This window comes from Oreochromis niloticus, linkage group LG22, assembly GCF_001858045.2.
Source record: "Oreochromis niloticus isolate F11D_XX linkage group LG22, O_niloticus_UMD_NMBU, whole genome shotgun sequence".
NCBI classification, from domain to species: Eukaryota; Metazoa; Chordata; class Actinopteri; order Cichliformes; family Cichlidae; genus Oreochromis; species Oreochromis niloticus.
Genome location: NC_031985.2, coordinates 1,824,046 through 1,833,863, shown reverse-complemented (window position 1 = coordinate 1,833,863; position 9,818 = coordinate 1,824,046). Strand labels below are relative to the sequence as shown.

The 9,818-nt window shown below is 45.1% G+C and overlaps 1 protein-coding gene across 2 annotated transcripts in view; it reads left to right on the top strand.

The window, feature by feature from the left end:
• Positions 1-9,818, top strand: part of LOC100704734 (glutamate receptor ionotropic, kainate 5) — a 218,909-nt gene that overhangs the window by 177,009 nt on the left and 32,082 nt on the right. The window lies entirely within an intron of this gene.

Here is a 9,818-nt window from a genome sequence, read left to right as displayed (position 1 = left end):
ACATCAGAGACTGGTTATTTCCTCTGATGCTGGTCACACTGGTTCAAGCGTGAATAACTGAGAGGTGTCAAAACAGCCAATTTACAGTTTTTACGCCACATTTTTCCACAGAGCGGTTTGTGTCAGCGCGTCAAACCAACCAAGAAACTCCCAAGTAAAACAAAACATGTCAGAGTACAGAGAGAGCGTGTACACATGACGTGAGGAGTCAGTGGGGCGGCGCGATGCTGGGGGGGCACGTGTGACCCCTGGAGAACATGCTTTTTATGCCATAGTAGAATAAAGTGTAATTGCACATCCACTACAGTAGGTGGCAGGGTTGTTTCCACCGAGCAGGAGATATGAAGTGCAGCAAACAAACCCTCAAGAAAAATGGAAAAATATTTAACAGCGACAAAAAGAGACGGAGATAACGGGACAAACGAAAGTGTCCCGAAAGCAAAGACGAGGAAATGTGCCGACGTGTGGCTTCACTGACGTCTTTGTAGGTTAAAGTGTTTCATATATTTGAGAAGGGCTGAGTTTGAGTTTTTGAGTCGTTAATGTTGCTGATCAATTTAAAGGTATTTATTGATTTTGTTTAATTTTATTTTTCAGAATCAAGTCAGTCAAAAAATGTTTATAGTTTCAATAAGGATTCATTTTTTTAACGAATCGTATTCGGGCGCCTCAGAGCGCGCTCAGCCTCGCTGACCTGGCAGCTCGTCCCAGTGAAATCACTGGGCAGACCCCAATTAGTCCTGGCTGTGAGTCGACACGTGATGGTGTTCCATATTTCCATAAAACGCTGCCTCGGCTGCTTTGTTGCTCGCCGGGTTTCGTCTCAGACGAGTCGGGTTCTGCGTTTGTTCCTTCAGAACCTCAGAGAAGCTCACTGAGGGCAGAAACCTGCTGACCAATGAGATGAAACCTTTCCCCGTGCTTCCCCTGGAACAGCGGTCTAAGTCGCACCTTCAGTCGCTAACCTCACTTTAACTGCAGCTCTCTTTGCGTAGCAGGCACTGTACCGTGTGCTCTCCCCCTCAGTGCAGCATATGAAATAATAAAACACCCACAGCACCTGTAAGGCTGTCATAAAAAATACATAGCACAGCACAGTGGAGCTGTCAGCGCCGCAGGCTTCAAATAAGCAGACAACAGGTTTAATAATGAGTTCCTGCAGAGCTAGCTGAGTTAGCTGCACAGACCCAGACTGAGGAAGCCGCTCGGTGTCGTGCTGCAGAGCGGAGAAACCCCACCTCTGTGTGGAGAGGAAGACTCAGTGAGGGTGTCTTCCTGTTAAAGTTTAACTTCTCTCTCTCCGCTGATGCCATGCGCTTCTGCTGATGGAGTCTTGACCTCGCTGTGAGTTAAACTGCAGTCGCAGAGAAACTCTACGTGTTGCTGGAGGATTCTCGTGTGATCTTTGATATTAACCCCACAAACACCACAATACCAGGTTCAGTATGAACAGGCGGGTTTGCTCAGAGCGCATGAAACCTTCTTTTTACCTTCCAAGAACAGCAGCTGTGTGGCCGGAGCTAACAGAGGTCCTAATGAAACCGAAGAGCCACAGGGACAGAGGGAAAGGTGCAAATATTTAACACCAGCACAAGCGTGTCTCATTCTGGGCTCGGCACGGCTGTGATGGCTGTCTGTAGGAGTGCTGATTTGTGGGCAAAGTCACAGGAAGAAGACAGAACGTACCAAACCCATGTACCATGCAGCGTCTGTCCAGATGCAGGTGTTAGTGTCTGAATCATGTTTCCAGGTGTCTGCAGCTCACACAGCATGGAGGAAGGTCCATTGTTGAAACTGTGCTCATTACTTGCTATGCTGTGAGATCACCTGCCTGAGCTTGGATTGGTTACCCCTCCTGTACCTGCAGCAGGTGGAAACAGCGAGCTGGTGCACACGTGCTAGAACATCACTGACGCCAGGATGTAAATGAGGTCACAGCTCCAGTTTAACGTGTGCAGGCCCTGAAGGTTCAGATGAAATAACAGCTGACCCTTCAGGGATGCGTGCATGCTCAGATCCATCGGATGAATATTAATGGAGGCGCCGTCAAAGCGCCGTGGGCGGTTTGCTTTCGTCCAAATAGAGTTTTTTAGACGATGTTAAAGGTCCGTTTATTTCCAGGCGCCGTCTGTGGACACGCACAAACTTTTACAAATTGAACAGCCGAGCGTTTGCACCTGTTGACACTTCATGTCTCGCCCCGGCTCTGTCTGCCTGATGATTGGATGGATTCAGACACAGCAGAGCTCTGCTGCTGGAGGCAGCGATCGCTCGGGTCACTCAGTCAAACTGTGAGTTTGGGACCGAGCGACTGCAAATATTCCTGCGACCCGAGAGATCGTGCGGGAATAGGAAGAGCTGGGAGAGCAGATAAAAGCCGAGCCGGGGACACAGATGGAGGGCATGTTTCTTCTTCTTCTGTGATTCAGTTTGGGGGAGAAGGTGACGCCAGCTGCTGCTTGGAAAATATGAGTTTTTCAGCCTCTGAGGGAGGATCGGTGGCTCTGCTTCCCTGACTCGAATCCAAAGCAGGGCCTTCACTTCCTGTGAGTCTGACAGAAACCTGCTCAGGTTGTAGATTTTTGGGTGAATCTCAGTCTCAGGCGTTAGTACGCTTTCAGACCAGGGACGATTATCACTATTGTTATTAATTAATATGGAGTTCTCTGAGGATTGTGTAGAAGGCGGAGCGAGGGGCATGTTTCCTGTTTTAGAGTTGTTGTTAGTTCGATGTATTTCAGTCCTGTGTGAAATATGAACACATGAGGACAAGCAGAAAGTCTGAGAGGGCAGGTTAACCCTCTGAAGCCCGCATGTCCAAATCACACGACCGATGTAGCAGCGAGACGCAGCCTCGTGTTGAGTGGTCATGGCGTCCACGCTCAGTACACAGAAGTGTTTTGGACTCTTGATGATGTGCTGCTGTTGAATTGTGGAAACCATGTTTGCGATCGTCTCAGCTCTGGAACGCAGCGTCCGAGCGTGTTCAGGTGTGTTTCAGTCAGCCATGTTTTTAGTGGCCTGTTTTCGTGTGCATGACATCAGCTTTGTGGCATGCACCAGTGCACATGAACCACGCTGATCCACAAAGCATGCATGGCTCAGAGGCACAGGGGCAGCAGTCAGGCCTGCGTGAGCAGCTCCAGTGTGAGAACTGTCAAACATTTATTCGTCATTATCATGAAATCCTCCTCGTGCAGCTCTCCTCATGGAGCTCCTGCCCTCAGATACTGTACCTCTGCGGCTCATTAGCATTCACCTCCACCATCTGTCCTCCATGTTTGACCCGGTCCGCTGTGAGAGCTTCGGTGTATCGACTCTACGATCAGTCAGCTGTTTAATGTGTGCAGGTGAGGCCGAGCTCGCGCGCTGTCCCAACTGCGTTTTCTTAAGTGTTTATTTAAGGATTAAGTTGACCGAGAGCACATTTGTGCTCGCGCTAACGGCCTGCAGGCGCGATTTACGCTCTCCCAGCGCCGGGCTGACGAGCAGTCAGAGATCCATCGCCTTGATCGGGAGGGCAACTCCGCCCTCCCGCTCCAGTGTGGAGTGGAGGATGTGAACCGAGACGCCGTGAATTTATCCCGCTAACACCAGGCGTCTGTTATCGAGTGCAGCGGCGCTGATAGAACAGCTAACAGGCCGTGCTGATGATGCTACACACACACACACACACACACACACACACTCACACAGTCTGGTTTATTGAGCTGAGGGGTGCGTTCCCTGAAACGCTGCTTTGTCATGTTGGTGCTGTTTGATTAAACTTGTGCACAGTGAACTTTGACCTCCATTACCTTCAGTAGAAGCCATATTTTAGTGTTTGTCATCACGGAGCACAGAAGGCTAAAGGCCTCGGGGTCTGTGGCGAGGAGGAGGGGTCTGCTGGGACGCCAAGGTGTTCCCAAACCACCTGAGAGTCGTGGGTGATCCCGGGCCTGCTGACATTTGACCCTTACAGCTGCGTCTTCCTCTCTTTGAGTTCATTGATCTTACTTTTGATTGGGGCTTTGATGTTCGTTGTGCTTCACATTTTTCTGTTGTTTTGTAAATTTTTATGATGGATTTTGTATCCTTGGTTTCTTTATTTGGGCTCATTTGTTCCCTTCACTGTTCCCTTTCGGTGGTGTTTGAGTTTACACCGATTTCTTCAACAGCGTAACAGGCGATGTTTAGCAGACTGTCTACAACATCAGTGCACGTCTGTGCGAGCACATGTTGGTGTGCAAACTCACACAAGCCAACAGGAATTAAATCTCAGAAGTCCCGAAGCAACTGAATACACAATCCAATCATGTCTGCAGGCGTCAACAGCTTTATGTGCATTGTAAACACACACTCATAGCTGCGTGCGTGTAAATAGCTTGCGAGCACACTTGAAGATGGTAATCTGTTTAATTGCTCAAGCTGTTGACTTGTGCACACACATTAGAGAAGAAGAGCCATCGTGTTTACCCCTGCTCTCCCCCCCGGTGCTGAACACTGTAAATTTATGTCTGCTGCTGCTCCCTATTCATTAGTGCTCGATATATTATCACTGCCCTACTCTCTGAATCTGAGGCACCGCGTTTCACTACGGTCCTGTGACGTCATCGCCGAGGAGACGCCGGCTGACCGCGAGGAGAGGAAGTGCATCGTTAATATTAGAGCACTGCAGCAGTTAGTGGCACACAGCTCCACAGTGTGGATCTACACACAGACACCTACAGCACAATAACAAGATTAAAGTCAAACTTTCATCTCCTCAGTGTGGTCTGACTCCAGAGCTCATGTGACAAAAAACAAACCAAAAACCAGCAATAAACAACTTAAACATAAAAAATCACAAAGAAAGAACAATACAGTATCCACATCTGAACCAAAGAGTAAAACAGTGAAATGTGGATTATTAAATATTAGGTCTCTCTCCTCCAAGTCTCTGTTAGTACATGACTTAATAATTGATCAACAAATCGATTTACTCTGCCTTACAGAAGCCTGGTTGCAGCAGGATGATTATGTTAGTTTAAATGAATCAACACCCCCGAGTCATTCTAACTACCAGAAACCTCGAAGCACAGGCCGAGGGGCGGTGTGGCAGCAATTTTTCACACCAGCCTATTAATCAACCAAAGACCCAGACAGACTTTTAATTCATTTGAAAGCCTGATGCTTAGCCTCGTCCAGCCCAGCTGTAAAACTCAGAAACCAGTCTTACTTGTTATCATCTATCGTCCACCTGGGCCTTACACAGAGTTTCTCTCTGATTTCTCAGACTTTTTATCTGATTTAGTGCTCAGCTCAGATAAAATAATTATTGTGGGTGATTTTAACATCCATGTAGATGCTAAAAATGACAGCCTCAACATGGCATTTAACCTGTTATTAGACTCAATTGGCTTCTCTCAAAATGTAAAAGAACCCACCCACCACTTTAATCACACTCTAGATCTTGTTTTAACATATGGCATAGAAACTGAACATTTAACAGTGTTTCCTGAAAACCCTCTGCTGTCTGATCATTTCCTGATAACATTTACATTTACAATAATTGATTACACAGCAGTGGAGAGTAGACTTTATCACAGTAGATGTCTTTCTGAAAGTGCTGTAACTAAGTTTAAGATTATAACCCACCCACTGTTATCATCTTCAATGCCCTGTACCAACATAGAGCAGAGCAGCTATCTGAACGCTACTCCAACAGAGGTCGATTATCTTGTTAATAATTTTACCTTCTCACTACGTACGACTCTGGATACTGTAGCTCCTGTGAAAACTAAAGCCTCAAATCAGAAGTACCTGACTCCGTGGTATAATTCTCAAACACGTAGCCTAAAGCAGATAACTCGTAAGCTGGAGAGGAAATGGCGTGTCACAAATTTAGAGGATCATCATTTAGCCTGGAGAAATAGTTTGCTGCTTTATAAGAAAGCCCTCCGCAAAGCCAGAACATCTTACTATTCGTCACTGATTGAAGAAAATAAGAACAACCCCAGGTTTCTCTTCAGCACTGTAGCCAGGCTGACAAACAGTCAGAGCTCTACTGAGCCAACAATCCCTTTAACGTTAACTAGTAATGACTTCATGAACTTCTTCACAAATAAAATTTTTATCATTAGAAAAAAAATTACCAATAATCCTCCCACAGATGTAATATTATCTACAGCTACTTTTAGTACCATCGATGTTAAGTTAGACTCTTTTTCTCCAATTGATCTTTCTGAGTTAACTTCAATAATTACTTCCTCCAAACCATCAACGTGTCTTTTAGACCCCATTCCTACAAAACTGCTCAAAGAAGTCCTGCCATTAATTAATGCTTCGATCTTAAATATGATCAACCTATCTCTAATAATCGGCTATGTACCACAGGCCTTCAAGCTGGCTGTAGTTAAACCTTTACTTAAAAAGCCATCTCTAGACCCAGCTGTCTTAGCTAATTATAGGCCAATCTCCAACCTTCCTTTCATATCAAGCATCCTTGAAAGAGTAGTTGTCAAACAGCTAACAGATCATCTGCAGAGGAATGGCTTATTTGAAGAGTTTCAGTCAGGTTTCAGAGCTCAGCACAGCACAGAAACAGCTTTAGTGAAGGTTACAAATGATCTTCTTATGGCCTCTGACAGTGGACTCATCTCTGTGCTTGTCCTGCTAGACCTCAGTGCAGCGTTCGATACTGTTGACCATAATATCCTATTAGAGCGATTAGAACATGCTGTAGGTATTACAGGTACTGCACTGCAGTGGTTTGTATCATATCTATCTAATAGACTCCAATTTGTTCATGTAAATGGAGAGTCCTCTTCAGACACTAAGGTCAACTATGGTGTTCCACAGGGTTCAGTGCTAGGACCAATTCTGTTTACATTATACATGCTTCCCTTAGGCAGCATCATTAGAAGACATAGCATAAATTTTCACTGCTATGCAGATGACACGCAGCTCTATCTATCCATGAAGCCAGGTAACACACACCAATTAGTTAAACTGCAGGAATGTCTTAAAGACATAAAGACCTGGATGGCCGCTAACTTTCTGCTTCTTAATTCAGATAAAACTGAGGTTATTGTACTCGGCCCTGAAAATCTTAGAAATATGGTATCTAAGCAGATTCTTACTCTGGATGGCATTACCTTGGCCTCCAGTAATGCTGTGAGGAACCTTGGAGTCATTTTTGACCAGGACATGTCCTTCAATGCACATATTAAACAAATATGTAAGACTGCTTTCTTCCATTTGTGCAACATCTCTAAAATTAGAAATATCCTGTCTCAGAGTGACGCTGAAAAACTAGTTCATGCATTTATTACTTCCAGGCTGGACTACTGTAATTCATTATTATCAGGATGTCCTAAAAACTCGCTGAAAAGTCTTCAGTTAATCCAAAATGCTGCAGCAAGAGTCCTGACAGGGACTAGAAAGAGAGAGCAGATTTCTCCTGTTTTGGCTTCCCTTCATTGGCTTCCTGTTAAATCCAGAATTCAAAATCCTGCTCCTCACATACAAGGTCTTAAATAATCAGGCCCCATCTTATCTTAATGACCTTGTAGTACCATATCACCCTATTAGAGCACTTCGCTCTCACTCTGCAGGCCTACTTGTTGTTCCTAGAGTATTTAAAAGTAGAATGGGAGGCAGAGCCTTCAGTTTTCAGGCCCCTCTTCTGTGGAACCAGCTTCCAGTTTGGATTCAGGAGACAGACACTATCTCTACTTTCAAGATTAGGCTTCAAACTTTCCTTTTTGCTAAAGCATATAGTTAGGGCTGGACCAGGTGACCCTGAATCCTCCCTTAGTTATGCTGCAATAGACGTAGACTGCCGGGGATTCCCATGATGCATTGAGTTTTTCCTTTCCAGTCACCTTTCTCACTCACTATGTGGTAACAGACCTCTCTGTATCGAATCATATCTGTTATTAATCTCTGTCTCTCTTCCACAGCATGTCTTTATCCTGTCTTCCTTCTTTCACCCCAACCGGTCGCAGCAGATGGCCCCGCCCCTCCCTGAGCCTGGTTCTGCTGGAGGTTTCTTCCTGTTAAAAGGGAGTTTTTCCTTCCCACTGTCGCCAAAGTGCTTGCTCATAGGGGGTCATATGATTGTTGGGTTTTTCTCTGTATTTATTATTGTGCTATCTACTGTACAATATAAAGCGCCTTGAGGCGACTTTTGTTGTGAGTTGGCGCTGTATAAATAAAATTGAATTGAATTGAATGTTCTCCTCGTGCTGACACATCAGCCCCGTCTCCAGAGGTCTCAGTCAGGTTTAGCACACAGGCTAAAGTTCCTAAAAGTTCCTGTCACTCACATCTATTCAGGGTCGAAGGTTAGATTTCTTTTATTTGTGCATGAGATGAATTTCACCATCGCTTCGTATGTTCCTGCATAAGCTCGACTCCCTTTTTGAAGCATCTTGATTTTCAGAGCCAGCTGGGGGCAGATTTGCTAATGCTAGCTAGCGCTGTGACTGTGTAGGTGGATCATAGACATGGTAACAGCCAGGTAACACATGTGACTGTAAGTTGGCATCACGAGAGCACACCTGCATGTTGGCGGCAGCTGTTTGCAGCCCGTGTACACGTGCGACGTGTGGTGTGACTCTCTGAAGCTCTCAAACTTATTTCCACCGTGGTTCTTCTAATCGATTATATGGGATTCTTCTCATTGTCGGGTTTTAGCTTACAGTATAAAGTTATAACTTTATTGTTCCATAAAATAATTATGTAATATGACGCTCTGACCTGTGCTGATGTGTTCCATTTAGCTTCACGTCTGCGTGTTTGTGCCGTCACTCTGTGTTTAACAAATCAGGTCAAAATGTATTCATATAGCACATTTAAAAACAACAATGTCGATCAAAGTGCTTCAAAATTTGGAGCGAGTAAAATAATTTACCAACAGCAACACAAGACAAACATAGAAGCCTGCCAAAATATAATCAACTCACTTAAGTCAAAGCCAAAGTAAAAAGATGAGTCTTTAAGTGAGATTTAAAAGACTGAACAGTATCAGAGGTTCGAATGGGAATAGGGAGATTGTTCCACAGTCTAGGTGCTGCGATAGCAGGTAGGCCATGTGATGAAGGCACGATCGCCTCTGTTTCAGCCAGGCCTGGGTTACAGTAAGAGCATCTGGTTAGAGGATCGTATGATCTCACTCTTATTGCCTGTTCTTATTGTCCTTATCTTCAACGTTATGCTGCTCTGTTGTATGCTAATTGCCCCTTAGGGATACATAAAGTCTTCTGATTCTGATTACTGCTTTTTTGGGGTTATACAAATGGAGAAGTTCTGTTAAATAGCTAGGCGCCATATCGTTTAAAAATTTATGAGTAGAAGAATTTTAAAACCAATACGAAATTTGACAGGAAGCCAGTGTAAGTTAGCTAAAACAGTAATATGATCATGCATTCTGGCAGCTGATAAAAGGCGTGCAGCAGCGGTCTGAACTAATGCAAACGGTAGAGAGAGGAGTGCGGGAGGCCAAAATAAAGGGAGTTACAGCAGTCTAGTCTGGAAGTAATGAATGCATGAATAAGCTTCTCAAGGTTCTTGGGAGAAAGAAAAGCCTTGGCTTTAGAAATTTGACGTAACTGATAGAAACTTGTGTGGGGGCTGACTCACAGCTGGAGCCGGCCTCTAGTGGACGCCAGAGGAACTGCAGTTAAAAATGCTCCTTTGTTAGAGGTGAAAAATCCCGGTGGCTGGAAGAACCAACCAGAGCTACGCGGTATTCCAAAAACTGCTCCCGTAGGAACATTTTCTTTTAGTCGCCTGCGTTACGTCGGGAACGCTGGATCACCTGCTACTCTGCCCGGGATATTTGATTGACGCTGAGC